We start from the raw sequence: 19,265 nt of genomic DNA, 5'->3' as shown, positions 1-19,265 counted from the left end.
GGCATGCCTCGCGCGCGCGCAGGCGCGGGGCGCGAGACGAGCGCCCTCTGCGGGCCGCGGGCGGCGCGAGTGCCGGCGGGCCGCGGGCGCGCACGCGCAGTGCCGGCGACGCGCGCCCCCTGCCGGGCGCGGGCGCGCGGGGGCGGGGCGGGGGTTGCGCTGGTGACGGGGGACGCGCCGAGCGAGGCGAGGGAGGCGAGGGGAGGCGAGCGGGGCGAGCGCGGCGCGGCGAGGCGGCGGCGGCGGCGGCGGGGGCGGCGGGAGCGCCGCGGAGCTCGCGGAGGACGAGGCGCGGCGGGCGGGCGGCGGGCGGCATGCGAGGCGGCGGCGGCGCGGCCGGCCGGTGAGTGCGCGAGGAGCGAGCGAGCGAGCGAGCGAGGAGGGAGCGGCGAGGCGCGGCGCGGCGCGGCGGGCGCGGGGGCGCGGGGTCGGGAAGATGGCGGAGCGGGCGCGGGGACGCCGGCGCTGCCCGCCCGGCTGAGGAGAGGAGGGCCGGGCCTGGCCGCCGCCGCCTGCCTCTCCTCTGCCTGTGCCTCTGCCTGGCTGCGGAGCGGGCGGGCGGGCGCGCGCGGTGGGCGTGAGGCGAGCGAGCTCGCGTGCGGGCGGCGGCGGCGGCGGCGGCGGCGGCTTTGTGCGGCCTCTGCGGAGGAAGCGGCTCCAGCCTCCGGCCCCGCCGCCTCCCCGGCCGGGCGCGCCGAGCTGCTGCTGCTGCTGCTGCGGGGCGGACTGCGGCGGCGCCCGTGACCTCCACGCCGCCCGCCCGCGCCCGCCCGCAGGTGGTTCCCGCGCACACACACGGCAGGTGCGTGCGCGACGGGCGGCTTTGTGCTCGCGGCCCGCCCTGCCCGGCCAGGTGGGTGGGGCCCCGGACCCCGGGACGGACGGCGGACGCCCCGCGCTGCCCACCGCAGCACCCACACCCCGCCCGCCCTTTCCCACGCCGGCGGGACTCGAACCCAGGCCCCCCGCCCGGACTCCAGCCTCCTTTCCACCACCGCGTGGTGCAGAGCAGAGCGTCGCCACTGCCAACTGCCCTTTGCACCACCTCGCGCTCTCTATCTCTCTCTCTCTCTCCCTCTCTCCCCAGCCCGGCAATAAAAAGGTAAAAAAGAGCGTCGTGTCGTGTCGGGGCCGGACAGATAGCACGGAGGTAGGGCGTTCGCCTCGCAGGCAGAAGGACGGTGGTTCGAATCCCATAGGGCACCCCAGGTGGTCCCCGAGTCCGCCCGGAGCGAGAGCCAGGAGCAACTCCCGAGCGCTGCCGGGGGTGACCTCCTCCCCGAAAATGAGAGTGCTAAGCCAAGGGGAAAGGACTAACGCCCATGCCCTTCCATTCATCATCCCATAGAACTATTTGAAAGAAAGGTTCTCAAAAGGCCAGAGACGTAGAATGTGGCTCCTAAGGCGCTTGGCTGGCTTTGCACCGGTTTGTGAACCAACCAGGAGAGATTTTCCTCCATGCAGGGCCACTGCTACTAAGATCTCAGCACAGTTTTGGGTGTAGCCCCCAACCTGTAACAATGACAAAGCTTTCATTCATTCATTCATATTTTGGCTCTTTGGGGCCACACCTAGTGGTGCTTAGGGGTTGATTACTCCTGGCTCTGGGACCATATGAGATACCGGGGATCTAACCCCGGTTGGCCACATGCAAGGCAAACGCCCTACCGCTGTGCTCTTCCTCCAGCCCAACAAGATGCTTTTAGAAACAGCTTTCTTAGAAAGATAATGAAGACGCTTCAAGCTCTTGCATTGCGTCCAGCCAAACCTGGCCCCACCCAGAGGAACCTCTGAACACTCAGTTTGGCCCAGCCATCCCCTCTCCACCCAGCCACCCACCCACCCAAGCCATTGTTGCATTCTTGTAGGAGGAAAGGCATCTTGGGAATAAACTTGTCGATTTTGGTGGGGACAGAGGCAACAAAATGAGAATTCGGAATTTCCTACCTTGCAGTGTCCTGCTTGACTAAACCGTGAGAGGAGAGAACTTGCCTTGGACCCAAGTGGACAAAATCTTCACGTTTCCAGGGACCTGTTTCTGATGTTGGGTCTGGGTGGCTTAGACGTCCCCAAGAAAACTGAGTCTCCCTCTTTGATGACTGGGCAACTCTGTCTGAAGGCTAACACTTCCACTCGATGTTTGTGGTGTTTAAGGGGAGAGGAGATAAGAGTTTTATCTTTAGAACAAATGGTGATGAAACAGCTTCTATGGGCAAAGTTTACATAAAATCTCTAAAGAGACATTTAGAAATGTCCATTCCAGTCTTGTCTCCCATGCATGTGTGCCCGGAACAAGCTGTCCTTGAATAATTTAATATCAGCAAATACACTGTCTTTTAGACTGGAGCGTGGCTCTTTGGTGCCACTGAAAAGCTGTGTGATGTTCAGAATAAGGTATCTGGGTTTTTTGGTTTTTGGGTCATACCCGGCAGCGCTCAGGGGTTACTCCTGGCTCTATGCTCAGAAATCACCCCTGGCAGGCTCGGGAAACCATATGGGATGCCGGGATTCGAACCACCTTCCTTCTGCATGCAAGGCAAGTGCCCTGCCTCCATGCTCTCTCTCCGGTCCCAAGATAAGTGGTTTTACTGACAACATCTTTGCTGCGTCTGCAGATGTACTTGCTTGTGACTTGCATCCCCACACTGGAAGGGACCCCTCAGCGGCATCTTCACCTTACTCTTACCATGCTAGCACTTCCTGGACCAAGGCTTTTTTTGTGTTTGTTTGTTTTGGGGCCACACCCTGTGCTACTCATGAGTTAAACTTTTGTTTCTGCACTCAGAAATTATTCCTAGCAGGCTCCTGAGGAACTTGTAAGGCAAACAACCTACCTGCTGTGCTATCGCTCTGCCCCCTTTTTATAGGGGTCACACCTGCCTCTGCTGGGCGTCTCTGAGCCAGGTGGTCCTTAAAGGCCACCAGGACTACACCTAGCATCTAGCTCAGACTCGACCCTGTGAACCATTTCCCTGGAATAAGCAAGTTTTAGGACTTTTGTCTTTCCGTAGAACTTGTGTGAGTAACAGGGCCTGCCGTCCTCCTCATTCCCTGTGATGTGGCGATGGCGTTTTTATGAGGTGGATCTTCTCAAGGTGTGCGCCAGCATTCATGCGCTCGTATAAAACGGTCACATTGCTCTTTGGTCAGTGCTTGTGAGTTGTGAATAATGCTGCTTGTGGACATGACTGTACTTGTGGGATGGGACTTTTTCTTCGCTTAATAGTTGGTGTGGGCCTGAGAGACAGACAGTACCGAGGGGAAGGCACTTGCTTTGCCTTCCCCAACCTGGGTTTGATTCCCCCACACCCACCAGGAGTGATCCCTGAGAGCAGAGCCCTGAGCACCATCAGATGTGCCCCCATATTGAAGTGTAATCTGTACTCATTTAATTGTGGATATATTGTAGAATCACAGATACTTGAGCCCTTCTGTGTGTTTTTTTTTTGTTTTGTTTCTGTTTTTGTGTTTTTTTTGGGTCATACCCGGCAGTGCTCAGGGGTTACACCTGGCTCTGCACTCAGAAATCGCTCTGGCAGGCTCAGGAGACCATTTGGGATACTGGTACTTGAACCCAGGACCATCCCCGGTTGGTTGCATGCAAGGCAAACACCCTACTGCTTTGCTATCTTTCTGGGCCCTTTCTGTGTGTGTAAAAGACCAAATGATGCCTCAGGAGGGATCTATGATCCCCACCACTGGCAGGTCCCCAGGCTATCTTTTTTTGTTTGGTTGGGGGCCATATCCAACAATGGTCAGGGGTCACTCCTGGTCAGGGGACCAATAGGATGCTGGGGATTGAACCTGGGTCAGCTGCATGCAAGGCAAATGCCTTCCCTGCTGTGCTTCATTTCTAGCACCCAGCCTGTCTGTCTTTTTTTGGGAGGGCACACAGGGTGGCACTCAGGGGTTGGTTACTCCTGGCTCTGCGTTCAAAAATTGCCCCTGGCAGGCTCGGGGGCCCATATGGGATGCTGGGAATCAAATCTAGGTTGACTGTGTCAAAGGCAAACGCCCTACCACCCCCACCCCCACCAGCTTGTCTTTTTTTTGTTGTTTGTTTGGTTTTTGGGCCATACCCAGTGACACTGGGGGGGGGGGTTTACCCCTGGCTATGCACTCAGAAATTGCTCCTGGCTTGGGGGACCATATGGAACACCGGGGGATCAAACAGCGTTCTGTCCTAGTCTAGCTTGGGCAAGCAGACACCTTGCTGCTTGAGCCACGCTCTGGTCCCCCAGCCTGTCTTTTGTTTGTTTGTTTATTTTTGGATCACAATGGCAGCGCTCAGTGGTCACTCCTGGCTCTATTCTTAGAAATCGCCCCCGGCAGGCTCAGGGGATCCTATGGGATGTCGGGATTCGAACCAACATCCTTCTGCATGCAAGGCAAACGCCCTACTGCTGTGCTATCTCTCCGGCTCCCAGCCTGTCTTTTTTTTGTGTGTGTGGTTTTTGGGTCACACCCGGCAGTGCTCAGGGGTTACTCCTGGCTTCATGCTCAGAAATTGCTCCTGGCAGGCACGGGGAACCATATGGGACGCCGGGATTCGAACCGATGACCTTCTGCATGAAAGGCAAACGCCTTACCTCCTTGCTATCTCTCTGGCCCCCAGCCTGTCTTTTTAAGTGAAGTTTCCCCTACCATTTTGTTAGTGTTACTGTTGTGGTGACTGGGGTCCTACACCGGTCTGTGGTGCTATGTACTTGGTTCTGTGGTGACTGGAGTCCTACACCCCTGGCTGAGGCTAGAATCTAGTAAGATTCTGTAGTAACTAGGGTTCACACTTGCTTCTGTTGTGGTAACTCAGATGACATTTGGTTGGGTGCTTACACATTTGGTTCTGTGGTAACTTTGAGTGAACTTCTGGGTGTTAGGGAGCCTGTGCAGCACCGTAGATAGTGTTTTGGGTAGTGTTTTGGGTAGTGTTTTGGGCCGGGGAGAAAGGTGGGGGGGGGTACCTGCGATCTGAAGGTTTGCAGATAATGTGAGGAATGCAAGAAAATGGTGGGCTGAACATGACCGTCTGTATGTTCGGTTCTGAGATTGGATTGTCTAGCTACTTGGACACCTCCTCCCGTCTCTGAGCAGGCCAAGTGCTTACTTAGATAATAGTTCAGGAGCTTTCTAGGTGACAGGGTTAGTTCAGATTGGAGAAAGAAGCAGCAGTCTGAATTAGGGATTGTGAGTTGACAGCTGTTTTTGTTTGGTTTTTTGTTTTTAGTCCACATATGGTGGTGCTGGACCCAGGGGACCATATGGGATACCAGGGATTGAACCCAGGTCACCTGCGCACAAGGCAGGTCACTGTGCTACTGTTCTGACCCCAAGAGATTTGACAGCTTTTGGGGTGGTTGGTTCACTGGTTTGGGGGCCACACCAAGCAGTTCTCGCAGCTGACTCCTGGCTCTGGGCTCAGACATCACTCCCAGCGGCTTGGAGGACCCTATGTGGAGCTGGGAATTAAAGGCATGTCTGTCACGTAGAAGGGAAGTGCCCTACCAGCTGTCCTATCTCTCCAGCCCTCTTGACAGTGTTTTCTCGGAAAGTTGTGATAACATGGTCCATGTTTCTGTGGCCCTCTGCAGCGGAAGCTTGCTCCCTTTGCCTGTCGTCCTTTGCTGAGTCTTGCTTGAGCTCTGGGCACCTGTTCTGGATATGGTGATCTTACATTCAGAGTGGCAGGAAGTCACATGTTCCTCTTTCTCCTTTGAACTGGGATCTGGACCCACAACCTGTGGGGATGGGTAGGAGCTGCTCTGACCTGACAGCAGTGGGCAGCATGAATACCCTTTGATGGGGAAGAGTTGAGCCCATAATTGTGGGCAGTGGTTGGTGCAGGCTCACCCCCCCCCCCCCACTGTCTTCAGTGTCTTGGTGTTTTACCTGGAAGGAAGTGCCATTCTCTTTCTCTTCTCTCTCCTCCCTCCCTCCCCCTTCACCCCCCCTCTTTTTCATACAGTCCTACCTTAATCAGGACACTGAGCCAGCTTCTGTATCCTCTACTGGCTTCGGAGTTTTGATGCTCTGGGATAACCATTGCCAGCTTGACTCAGGTCCTACTAATTACCTCCTAAATAGTCACCAAGTTCTCCCACCTTGCCCCTGTGTCTTCAGGAGCACTGGCCGAGCAGGGAGAGCCTGCCTTGCCCCTTCTGTGTCATCACTGCCCCAGAGGCCTTTTTCTCTTCCTCCCATAGCTGGGGGTGGTGGTGTTGGTGGTACGTGTCTCTCTGGAGACTTTGTTTTGTTTTGGAGTCACACATGGCAGTGCTCAGGGCTTACTCCAGAGGCACTAGGCTCAATGATCATTCCTGGTGGGGTTTGGGTGGGCAGACCATGTGAGGTGCTGGGAATTGAACCCTGTTCAGATATGTGTTAGGCAAGCACCTATTTGCTATACTGTCTCTGGCCCTGGAGATTCTGTGTGTGTGTGTGTGTGTGTGTGTGTGTGTGTGTTGTGTAGTAGGATAGTTTTATTGAAATTTAGAGAGATGTGGGCCCGGAGAGATAGCACAGTGGCGTTTGCCTTGCAAGCAGCCGATCCAGGACCAAAGGTGGTTGGTTCGAATCCCGGTGTCCCATAGGGTCCCCCGTGCCTGCCAGGAGCTATTTCTGAGCAGACAGCCAGGAGTAACCCCTGAGCGCCGCCGGGTGTGGCCCAAAAACCAAAAAAAAAAAAAAAAAAAAAAAAGAAATTTAGAGAGATGTGAGAGGGGAGAGAAAGGAATACATTCAAGGCAGAACCCGGTCTTCGAGAGCGAGCCCCTGCAGATAATTTTAATGTCTTTACTTGAAGGAATGCTGATGACCTTGAATGTGTGGGGCCAGGGATGCTGATGATCACTGAGGGCTGTGATGCATGGTGGAGCAGGGGTGCTTCTGCCCAGCCTGTGTTCTGCCTGCTCCAGGTCTCTTTGATGCAGTGGGTGACCAGTGTCCCCAGCTAGTACTCTGCTCTCCGGGTACACTTGCTGATGTTGCCCTGGGCCAAGTCCTGCTGGATAGTTCATGCCCAAAAGCAGCGCAGGCAACCCTTCAGTGCTTCTAGAACTCAGTACCCGATGGCTGGGACCTGCCCTGGCCTTCTCACAGCTGCCAGGGTCTTCTCTTGGCGTGGGAAAATTTCAGAAGGCACATTTTCTAGTTTTGTTTCTTTATTTTTTCTTTTTTTAAAGCAAGGTAGTTTTTGTTTGTTTTGTTTGGGAGCCATATCCAGTAGTGCTCTGGGGCCCGGAGAGATAGCACAGCGGCGTTTGCCTTGCAAGCAGCCAATCCAGGACCAAAGGTGGTTCGTTCGAATCCCGGTGTCCCATATGGTCCCCCGTGCCTGCCGGGAGCTATTTCTGAGCAGACAGCCAGGAGTAACCCCTGAGCACGCTGGGTGTGACCCAAAAAACCAAAATCCAAAAAAAAAAAAATATCAGTAGTGCTCTGGCCTACTCTTGGCATTGTGCCCAGGGATTACTCCCGGCAGTGTTTCAGGCCCATATAGGACGCTGGTGGTAGAACCTGGGTCAGTTGCACAAAGCAAATGACCTCCCGCTGTACTTACTATTGCTCCAGTCCCTGAAGCAAGATAATTTTAATGGAAAGTTACTTATAAACATGGGAGAGGGCAGAGAGAAAGAATGTATTCAAGGGATAACACTGACTTGAAGAGTGAGCCAGCAAACACATTTTTAGTGGACTGAGATGAGTCAAGATGGGTGGATTTGGGCCCACTCCTTGGTCCCAAAGGTTCTCATCCTCTACTTTCTGAGGATAAACTCACTTATCCTCATGGATCCTCTTCATGTTTACTTCTAGCATGTTCTTTAATTTCTGAGTAGATGACATACTTAGTGTTGGAAAGTGCAGCAGGCACTGCTTTCTGTCTGCTCGTAGTCTGGCCTGCTGCAGGCTCCCACCTGTCTCTCTGTAGACCCTTTGTAACGGTGTGAGCTTTTTTTCTTACCCCTTATTAGAGTTTATGTATCCTGCTATTTTAAACTACATGTTTGAGGGTGGGTATAGGCAGAGGATTGTACAGTGGGAGAACACTTGTCTTTCACACGTCCTACCCAAGATTTATCCCTGGCACCCTATGGGGCCCCGAACCCCACCAGGAATAATCCCTGAGCGCAGAGCCAGGAGTAAGCTCTGACCACTGCTGTGTGTGGCCCTAAAAATCAAAAAAAAAAAGAAAGTTTAGGAAGTGATTTCCTGTAGGAACATTTCAGTGTAGTGTTATCACTTAACCAGCTGTCCTTTGAGTATTGTGCTTTGTGCACCCACAAGCAGTGCTGCCAGGTCAGTATTTGGGGTGTGTGTGTGTGTAATATTTCGTCCTAGAAAGAACACCTCTTCCTGTCATCACTGTTTGCTCCCTTTTGGGTTTTGCTCCTGTTTCTTAAATTTTATTTTTTGTTTTGTTTTTGGGTCACTTCTGGCAGCGCTCGGGTTACTTCTGGCTTTATGCTCAGAAATGGCTCTTGGCAGGCTCAGGGGACCATATGGGATGCCAGGATTCGAAGCACCCTCCTTCTGCATGTAAGGCAAGCACCCTATCTCCATGCTATCTCTGCGGCCCTCTTAATATATATATATATATTTTTTTTTTGGTTTTTGGGCCACACCCAGTAACGCTCAGGGGTTACTCCTGGCTATGTGCTCAGAAGTTGCTCCCGGCTTGGGGGACCATATGGGACACCGGGGGATCGAACCGCGGTCCATCCAAGGCTAGCGCAGGCAAGGCAGGCACCTTACCTTTAGCGCTACCGCCCGGCCCTATTTTTTGTTTTTTGTTTGTTTTTGGATATTTGGTTTTTGGGTCACACCTGGCCACACTCAGGGGTGACCCTTGGCTCTATGCTCAGAAATCGCTCCTGGCAGGCTCAGGGAACCATATGGGATGCCAGGATTCAAACCACCGTCCTTCTGCATGCAAGGCAAACTCCATGCTATCTCTCCAGCCCCCCGTTTTTTTTTTTTGTTTTTTTATTTTTTTTTTTGGGCCACACCCAACAGTGCTTCGGGCTTACTCCTGGCTCTGTACTCAGGGATCACTGCTAGCATGTTTGGGGATACCATAGGGGATGCTAGAGATTGAACCCAGGTAAGCTCAATTGGTAAAACATATCTTGTGGGTGCCAAAGTGATAGTACAGTGGGAAAGGCACTTGCCTTACATGCAGCCGACCCAGGTTTGATCTTCAGTATCTCAAAGGGTCCTTCGAGCCTGTCAGGAGTTCTTAAGCTTAGAACCAGGAGAACCCTTGAGCATGATTATATGGCCCTCCGAAAACAAACAACCAAAACCTTGCCTGGGTAAAAACTAGTTTTCTCAATGCAGTCCCCAATCACCTCAGGGTATGGCCTCCACAACAATTAGACCAGAGACATAGTACAGTGGGTACACTTGACTTGTACGTGGCCAACTTGGGTTTGATCCTTGGTGTCTCATAGGATCCCTAGAGCATTGATTGCCAGGAGTGATTCCCGAGTCCAGAACCAGGAGTAATCCCTGAATATCACCAGGTCTGAGCCACCCCACCCCCCAAAAAAAGGGGAAGGACCAGTATTAGAGGGGAGCATTCCTAGGTGGCCCGATAGTGGGCAGTGGGCAGCCAGGACATGAGATACCAAATACATCTGCCATGCTGATCTGGTGCAGAAGACTTGATGGAATGTTGTCCTCAACCCTATTTGAAGGTTCACAAATTCCTGGAAGCACCCGAGCTCCATGGAAATGAAGTGAGGCAGGGCCGAGGCAGAGAGGTCGCCAGTCTTTAAGGCTGGTTTCCTTTGCTTGGCAGATTGGTTGAGGCTTAAGTGGTCAGAGCTGTGCTATATGAGGGGACATCCACAGTCCAATGCCCTCGCCAGGGGTGCTAGACTAGTTCTTGGTGGTTCAGACCAGAGGCTACCTCACCTGGCCCATAATATTTTATAAAAATTTATAAATATGGGGCCGGCGTGGTGGCACTAGAGGTAAGGTCTGCCCTGCTGGCGCTAGCGTAGGATGGACCTCGGTTCGATCCCCCGGCGTCCCATATGGTCTCCCAAGCCAGGAGTGATTTCTGAGTGCATAGCCAGGAGTAACCCCTGAGCATCACCGGGTGTGACCCAAAAACCAAAAAAAAAAATTATAAATATAGGGGCTGGAGTGATAGCATAGCGGTTTGGTGTTTGCCTTGCACGCGGATGATCCAGGATGGATCTGAGTTTAATCCCCAGCATCCCATATGATCCTCTAAGCCTGCCAGGAATAATCCCTGTGTATTGCCAGGTATGGCAAAAAAAAAAATTATAACTTTTATTGAATTTTAAGATCTACATAGTTATTCCTTTTTTTTTTTTTTTTTTTTTTTGATTTTTGGTTTTTGGGCCACACCTGGCGGTGCTCAGGGGTTACTCCTGGCTATCTGCTCAGAAATAGCTCCTGGCAGGCACGGGGGACCATATGGGACACCGGTATTCGAACCAACCACCTTTGGTCCTGGATCGGCTGCTTGCAAGGCAAACGCCACTGTGCTATCTCTCCGGGCCCTACATAGTTATTCCTACTAAGGTTTCAGAGGTGCATTGTTCCATTACCAGGGTCAGCTTCCATCCACCAGTGCCTCAGGTTCCCTCCTAGCCCCCAGCCTACCTCCTTCACAGTCTTATTTCTTTTATTTTTTTTTTGGGGGGGGTCACACCTGGCAGCGCTAAGGGGTTACTCCTGGCTCTGGGCTCCTGGCAGACACGGGGGACCAGATGGGATGCCGGGATTTGAACCACCGTCTTTCTGGATGTAAGGCAAATGCCCTACCTCCATGCTATCTCTCAGGCCCCTTGGTTTATGTTTTTGTAGCCACACCATGGCTCTGTATCCAGGTCACTTCTGGAGGGTATTGGAGGACCATATAGGATATCAGGGTTATCCAACACCAGTCTCTTGGCCATGTGCAATGCAAGTGCCCTAACGATTGTACTATACTTCAACCCCTGAATGAATGTTTTTATGTTCTAAGGTAAATACCAGGAAGTGGAACTGTTGGGCTGTAAGGTAGCTCTGTTTTTACTTTTCTGACAACACTCCATACTGTTTTCCATGGGATTGAACCTGACAACATTTTCACTAGCAGTGGATGAGAGTTCTTTTTTTCACTACATTCCCACCATCATAGATTGTTTCTGGTTTCTTTGATATGTGTCATTCTCACTGGTGTGAGATTCTCAATGTTGTCTTGATTTGAATTTCCCTGGTAATAAGTGGTGATGAGGATTTTTTCTTGTGTCTCTTGGCCACCTCCCTGTCTTCTTCAGAGGAGTGTTTGTTCCTCTCCCCATTTTTTGATAGGGTGTGTGGATTTTCTGGTTTTGTTGATCTTTGGTGAGTGCTTTATATATCTTGGCTATTAATTTTTTTATGTCATGTATTAAGAGCCTATTTTCCTTCCTGATTATAACCCTTTGCTGCTTTAAGCTGCTTGAGGCCCTTGCAGTATACAAACCCCCCCCCCCCCCATTCCCGCTCCTGTGGTCAATTACTACTTTTTGAATATTATCCCCAAGACAGCTAGTGGTTTTCTAATACAGTCCTTTTATCCTCTCTTAAAAAATATCTGATTTTGGGCCCAGAGCCATAGCACAGCATATAGAGAGCATTTGCATGCACACGAATCACCTAGATTCTTTTTTTTTTTTTTTTTTTTTGGTTTTTGGGCCACACCCGGTGACGCTCAGGGGTTACTCCTGGCTTTGCGCTCAGAAGTCGCTCCTGGCTTGGGGGACCATATGAGACGCTGGGGGATCGAACTGCGGTCCGTCCTACGCTAGTGCTGGCAAGGCAGACACCTTACCTCTAGCACCACCGCGCCGGCCCCAACTTACCTAGATTCAATCCCTGGCATCCTATATGGTTGTAAGTACTGCCATGAATTACTCTTGGGTGCAGAGCCAGAAGTAACCCCTGTCCATCACTGTGTGTAATCCCCTTCCCCAAGAAAATCTGTTGTCTTCTTCCTAGTTTGGTTTGGATGTGATGGAGTGAACCCATGTTTCCTCAGGAACATGTTTTCCTGTTACCTGTGCCTTAGACTGTGTGTACCTTATTTATAAAGATGAAGCTGTTACATAAACCAGCCATAGTAGCACTTTTCATTTCCTGTGGTATTGGTCTTGGTTTATATTCATAATTCAGTTGTGCCTTCCTCTGAGAAACCCAGCACATCATCCAGATAGTTCCTAAAACCCAGGAGGGAGGAGCCAGAGTGATACTATAGTAAGTAGGTCAGGTGTTTGCTTTGTATGCTGGCTAACCCAACTCTATCCCTAGCATCCCATATGCTCTCTCACTCTGGCTTTTATACCTATTAACCTCTGTCAGAAGTTTGATATGCAGATACCCCATTTAGGCTATTTTGCTTCTCTTTTATTTGTTTTGGGACCATACCTGATGGTGTGTGGAAACTACTATGATTTTGTATATGATGGTGTTTAGGGGCCATGGACTGCTGAGGACTGAACCCAGGACCTTCCTGCATATAAAAGCCAGTGCTCAGCTCATGGAGCCATCTTTCTCACCCTGTGAATCTTTTCCTTTACGAAAGATTTTAATTTAGTACTAAATTAATTAATAAACTGTTTATGTTTACTTTTTTTGGGGGGGTCACACCTGGCAGTGCTCAGGGGTTCCTCCTGGCTCTACGCTCAGAAATCGCTCCTGGCAGGCTTGTGGACCATATGGAATGCCAGGATTTGAACTACTGACCTTCTGCATGAAAGGCAAATGCCTTACCTCCATGCTATCTATCCGGCCCTGTGTTTATTCTCATTTTCCTTGATGTTGGAGTTGAGCCCTCCAAAACATCCCTCAAAGAACATTTCTCTAAAAGCCAGAGAAATAGCACAGCGGTAGGACGTTTGCCTTGCACGCGGCCAACCCAGGACTGACGATGATAGCTCGATTCCCGGCATCCCATATAGTCCCCTGAGCATTGCCGAGTGTGACTCAAAAAAAAATTTTTTTTCACTAATATAGAACATTTTACCTATTTACCTATTATCTTTATTTTAAACTTTATTTGTTTTGGGGCTATACCTAGCTGTGCTCCTGACTCTGTGCTTTGGGATCATCACTAGAATGGTGCTGGGGATAGAACCCAGTTGGCTGTGTGCAAGGCAAGTGCTTTTAACCCCTGTACTATCTCTCTCCAGATAGGTTTTTTTTTTTTTGGTATTTGGTTTTTGGGTCACAGCTGGCAGTGTTCAGGGGTCGTCACTCCTAGCTCTACGCTCAGAAATCGCCCCTGGCAGTCCCGGGGGACCATATGGGATGCTGGGATTTGAACCACCGTCCTTCTGCATCCAAGGCAAACACCCTATCTCCATGCTATCTCTCCAGCCCCCTTTTTAAAAATTTTTATTGTGGCTGAAGTGAATTACAAATCTTTCATAGTAATATATTTTTTTTTTTGTTTTTTTTTGGGCCACACCCATTTGACGCTCAGGGGTTACTCCTGGCTATGAGCTCAGAAATCGCCCCTGGCTTGGGGAGACCATATGGGACGCCGGGGGATCGAACCTCGGTCCGTCCTACGCTAGCGCTTGTAAGGCAGACACCTTACCTCTAGCGCCACCTTCCCGGCCCTCATAGTAATATTTAAGGTACATAGTGACAGTGAATCAGGGGCATTCCCACCATCAGTGTTGTTCTCCCTCCACCCCTGTTCCCAGCATGCATCCCATATCTCAGTTTTAGGTTTTTTGTTTATTTGTTTTGGTTTTTGGGCTATACCTGGTCGCTCTCAGAGTTACTCCTGGCTCTGTGCTCAAAATCACTCCTAGCAGGCTCGACAGCATACGGAATGCTGGGGATCGAACCTGGGTTACCACATGCAAGGCAAATGCCCTACCCACTGTGCTTCACTCTGGCACTCTGGCCTCCCACCATTAGTTTGTGTTCGTTGTTTTTTTTTTTTTTTTTTGTTTTTGAGCCATACCCGGCGGTGCTCAGGGGTTACTCGTGGCTATCTGCTCAGGAATAGCTCCTGGCAGGCACAGGGGACCATATGGGATGCCGGGGTTTGAACCAACCACCTTTGGTCCTGTGACGGCTGCTTGCAAGGCAAACGCCACTGTGCTATCTATCTCTCTGGCCCGTTTTTGTTTTTTGTTTTTTTTTTTGCCACACCTGACTGTGCTCAGGGGTTACTCCTGACTCTGGACTCAGATTGCTCCTGGCAGGCTCAGGGGACCATATTGGATGCTGGGAATCGAACCCAGGTTCATCCTGGATAGGCTGCGTGAGAGGCAAACACTCTACCACTGTGCTATCTTTGAGCCCACCATTAGTTTTTTTTTTAAGAAGTATTTATTGTGGGGTCAGAGTAAATTGATAGTACAGCAGGTAGGGCATTTGCTTTGTACTCCATCCAGCCAAATTCTGTCTGCAGTACTCCATATGTTCTCATCAGCACCCCTGGGAATGATTCCTTAACACAGAGCCAGGAGTAAGCCCTGAGCACTGCTGGGTGTGGCCAAAAAAATAAAAGCTTTATTGTGAGAGTGACTCCCAGTGGTGCTCAGGCCTAGTGATGCTGGGGACATGTGCTGTGGAGAAGCCTGGGGTCTTGGCACCTGAGCTGGGTTGCAGGGCCTCAAGCCTGAGTGCACGGCATGTGCCTAGGAAGCACTACTACACATGTGCAGCTGGAAGCAGCACTCAGAGGTCAGGTGTGGCGCTGAAGGGAGAGCTCATCTATCTTGGCAGTGTACCAGGTCTCAGGATACCTTAATGTGTATTTGCATAAGTGATCTATGTACAGGGAGATGCAAAGATCTCTAAAGCATGCAAAGTAGAAGAACAGAGAAAACCTTGCCAGTCCAAGGATGTTTGGTGAGGCCTCTTCACAGATGTCTAGTGTCTTTCTTATGCATACTGATCTGTACATAGACTGTTTATCCCTTACCCTTCTCCAGCCCAGCTTTTATTTATTTATTTATTTATTTATTTACTTATTTATTTTTCTCTTTGATTTTGGTTTTTGGGTCTGCACTCAGAAATCGCTCATGGCAGGCTTGGGATTATATGGGATGCTGGAATTTGTACCACCATCCATCTGCATGCAAGGCTAATGCCCTACTGTTGTGCTATCTCTCAGTCCAATCTTTTTTTTGTTTGTTTGTTTTTGGTTTTTGAGTCACACCCAGCAGTGCTTAGGGATTACTCCTGGCTCCACGCTCAGAAACCGCTCCTTCGGGGACCATATGGGATGCCTGGACTTGAACCAATGACCTTTTGCATGAAAGGCAAATGCCTTACCTCCATGCTATCTCTCCCGCCCCCAGCTGGCTCAGCTTTTATATTTTATTTTATTTATTTTTGGTTTGGGGCCACACCCAGTGAAGCTTAGGAGTTACTCATGGCTCTGCCCTCAGAAGTTACTCCTGGCAGACTCAGGGGACTATATGCTACAGATCAAACCCATGTCGGCCGTGTGCAAAGCAAATGCCCTACCTGCTGTGTTACTGTTCTCGCCCCTCAGCTTTTATATTTTAAAATGATATCTACAGAGGATTTTTGTTTTGTTTTGTTTTTTGTTTTTGTTTTTGGGCTACACCCAGTGATGCTCTGGGGTTACTCCTGTCTATGCGCTCAGAAATCACTCCTGGCTTTGGGGGACCATATGGGACGCCGGGGATCAAACCCAGGTCTGTCCTGGGTCAGTCATGTGCAGGGCAAATGCCCTACCGCTGTGCTATCGGTCTGCCCCAATATCTACAGAGTTGTATGGGGTGATACAGGCTTTTCCATATTCTTCTCTTTCCTGGGTTAATGAGCCCTGGAGATTTTTTTTTTTTTTTTTTTTTTGTGATTCATAGTAGAAGTGGGTGGGCCAGGAATGTGGTTCTAGTTTACAGCAGTTTCCTTTCAGGTGTGAGGCTCTTGGGACCAGAGCAATAATACAGTGGGGAGGGCACCTGCTGAGCACTGACAACCTGGGTTTGATCTCTGGCATCCATATGGCCCCTAGACACCGCCAGGAGTAATTCCTAAGTGCTGAGCCAGGAGTAACTCCTAAGCATTGCTGGGTGTGGGCCCCAGACAACAACCAAAAAAATCATGTGTGAGGCTGGGTTTGCTTCTTGGCATCACAAAACAAATAAACCAAAATCCAGGAAAAAACCTTGTTGTGGGGGGCTGGAGCAGTAGTAGCACAGCAGTAGGGCATTTATTTTCCTTGCATGCGGCTGACCCGGGACAGACCTGGCTTTGATCCCTGGCATTCCATGTTTCCCTGAGCCTGCAAGGAATGATTTATTTTTTTGGGTCACACCCAGCGGTGCTCAGGGGTCACTCCTGGCTCTGCGCTCAGAAATCACCCCTTGGCAGGCTCGGGGGACCATATGGGATGCCAGGAATCGAACCACCGACTCCTGGATTGGCCGCATGCAAGGCAAACTCCCTACTGCCTTGTTATCTCTCCAGTCCCTGCCAGGAGTGATTTCTGAGGGCCAAGCCAGGAGTAACCCCTGAGCATTGCCAGGAGTGACCCCCCCCAAAAAAAAAAAAAAAAAAAAGAATGCCACCTTGTTGGGAACTGGAAAGATATCACATCTGGTAGGGTGTTGCTATACATGCAACTGATCTTTTTTTTTTTTTTTTGGGCCACACCCGGCGGTGCTCAGGGGTTACTACTCCTGGCTGTCTGCTCAGAAATAGCTCCTGGCAGGCACGGGGGACCATATGGGACACCGGGATTTGAACCAACCACCTTTGGTCCTGGATCGGCTGCTTGCAAGGCAAACACCGCTGTGCTATCTCTCCGGGCCCGCAACTGATCTTTGACTCCACATCTGGTCTGCAGTTCAGAGTCAGGAGAAAACACTGAGCACTACTGGGTATGGCCACCAAGCCAAAATCAAACAAGCAAACAAAAAATCTTAATCAGCAGGAGTTGGAGTAGAGAACCAAAGGTAGGACACTTCGCTGCTGTGCTGGGAAGTGGGCCTGGCAGGAATGGCCTCTCCCTGAAGAGAGGGAACAGTGTGGGGTGAGGCAAACTCCAGTACTTTTTCTCCGGCCCCATTTGGTGAGAGGTGATAGTGATGGGGCAGATTTGCAGCCTGGCTAGGAGATGCCATTGTTGAGGTTGGAAATGGGAGTTCAAGGGTGGAATGTAGGGGTGAGCCTTAGGGATCCCACAGCTGGAAGACAAACCTTGGGAGGGAGAGTGGACCTACGAGGTGTGGCTCTCAGGGGAAGGGAGCATTAACTTACAGCCTGAGAAATGTAAGAATGATCTCTCCTGTGGGGGTTCTAAGAGACAAAGTGGGAGTAACAGAAAGGAGAACTGGTCTTGTAAGAAGCTGACCCCAGAGGGTGGATGAGGATGGCACAGGATACTGGGGGAGGAAGGGTCCTGGACTGTGATGCAGGAGCCTGTCACTAACAGTATTGTAAACAACAGTGACTAAAATAAAATTTTAAAAAAGCTCATTTGGAATTCTCTGATCTCTTGGTTGAGAAAATGTGTTACTGTTACTTGGTTACGATAGTTATTTTACCAAGAAAAAAAATCTCCTCTTCACTCCCCTTTACTTCTGTGATGTACAGGGGCCGCATACATGGTCTGTGGCACTGAAGGTTGCTAGGTGATGGAGCTGAACTCACGGTATTTTCTTTTTTGATTTAGGTTTTTTGGGTTACACCCAACGACGCTTAGGGGTGGCTTTACCATCAAGAATTACTCCTGGGGGCCGGGCGGTGGCGCTGGAGGTAAGGTGCCTGCCTTACCTGCGCTAGCCTAGGAGACGGACCGCGGTTCGATCCCCCGGCGTCCCATATGGTCCCCCAAGCCAGGAGCAACCTCTGAGCGCATAGCCAGGAGTAACCCCTGAGCGTTACCGGGTGTGGCCCAAAAACCAAAAAAAAAAAAAAAAAAAAAAAAAAAGAATTACTCCTGGCAGGGCTCAGGGAACTTACTATATGGGATACTGGGGATTGAACCCTGGTCAGTTATGTGCAAGGCAAGTATTCTACCTCTGTACTATTGCTCTGTCCCCATGTTTTTAGTATTTTATATGCTTTTGATTTTTTTTTTTCTGTACCCAACTTCCACAGAGGTTTGTGTCGATAAATAATTTTTTCTTTTCTTTTTATTTTGGTTTTTGGGTCATTCCCGGCAGCGTTCAGGCATTACTCTGGGCTCTACATAGGCTCAGACATCACTCCTGGCAAACCATATGGGATGCCGGGATTTGAACCACCATCTTTCTGCATGTAAGGCAAATAAATGCCTTATCTCCATGCTATCTCTCCAGCCCCTAAATATTTTTTTTTTTTTTTTTTTTTTTTTGGTTTTGGGTCACACCCGGCGTTGCTCAGGGGTCACTCCTGGCTGTCTGCTCAGAAATAGCTCCTGGCAGGCATAGGGGACCATATGGGACACCGGGATTTGAACCAACCTTTGGTCCTGGATCGGCTGCTTGCAAGGCAAACGCCACTGTGCTATCTCTCCGGGCCCTAAATATTTTTTTTCTTACTGGTTTTAATAATGTCTTGGTATGATTTTTTTTTATTTTGTATTGTTTCTTGCATCTCAACATGGGTTTTTATTGGGGGGGGGGTTTAGGCCACACCTCTCTGGCCCCTCACATGTTTTTTGAGTTGGCCTGTGTTTGTTCACTATCTTTCCAGGTATTTTATTGTCTCTGCCTTTGTGGGAGGTTCCCTGGGAGATGTTGGCTGTGAGGTTGGGTGGCAGGAGGCAGGTGTTTCCAGTGTTCAGGGGGCCCAGTGGTCAGCTTGGATGTCTCAGATCCTAGTGCTGGTGAGTGCCTCACCGCAGTGTTTTCATGCTCTTGGTAACTCTTCTTGGCTTCTGGAGCTGGAGCATAAGCCCAGGTCCATGCCTAAGTCTCCCAGACTCCGCTTTATCATCATTTTCTGTGGTGAAGGTGAAGGCATGAAGGTGAACACTGGTGTTCGATCTCCAACATGTGTTGGACATCTCATGGTGGGCCTTTGCATACAGATGGATTGGGACATGGGGTGGAGGTGCAGGCCTTCTTTCCTCCAGCTCAGCGAGGTTCACTGCTCACTGGGGTGTGGTGTGATTTGCTATCTGCGGTTTTTGCGATTCCCTTGTTGTATCTTGTCTTCCAAAATTTTCTTACTCATTCATTTATTTTTTTTTGGTTTTTGGGTCATAACCGGCAGCGCTCAGGGGTACGCCTGGCTCTACGCTCAGAAACCACTCCTGGCAGGCTCAGGGGGGATCATATGGGATGCCA

At 50.5% G+C, this 19,265-nt stretch overlaps 1 protein-coding gene across 1 annotated transcript in view; it reads left to right on the top strand.

The window, feature by feature from the left end:
- Positions 1-325: 325 nt before the first annotated feature.
- Positions 326-19,265, top strand: part of ARHGAP39 (Rho GTPase activating protein 39) — a 59,124-nt gene continuing 40,184 nt past the window's right edge. The window contains exon 1 of the mRNA XM_049765855.1: positions 326-343. The gene's annotated coding sequence lies outside the window, so the exon portion shown is untranslated. The remainder of the gene's footprint in view (positions 344-19,265) is intronic.

This window comes from Suncus etruscus, chromosome 19 (genome assembly GCF_024139225.1).
Source record: "Suncus etruscus isolate mSunEtr1 chromosome 19, mSunEtr1.pri.cur, whole genome shotgun sequence".
In the NCBI taxonomy this organism is placed as follows: Eukaryota; Metazoa; Chordata; class Mammalia; order Eulipotyphla; family Soricidae; genus Suncus; species Suncus etruscus.
This window is presented reverse-complemented; position numbering and strand designations above follow the sequence as displayed.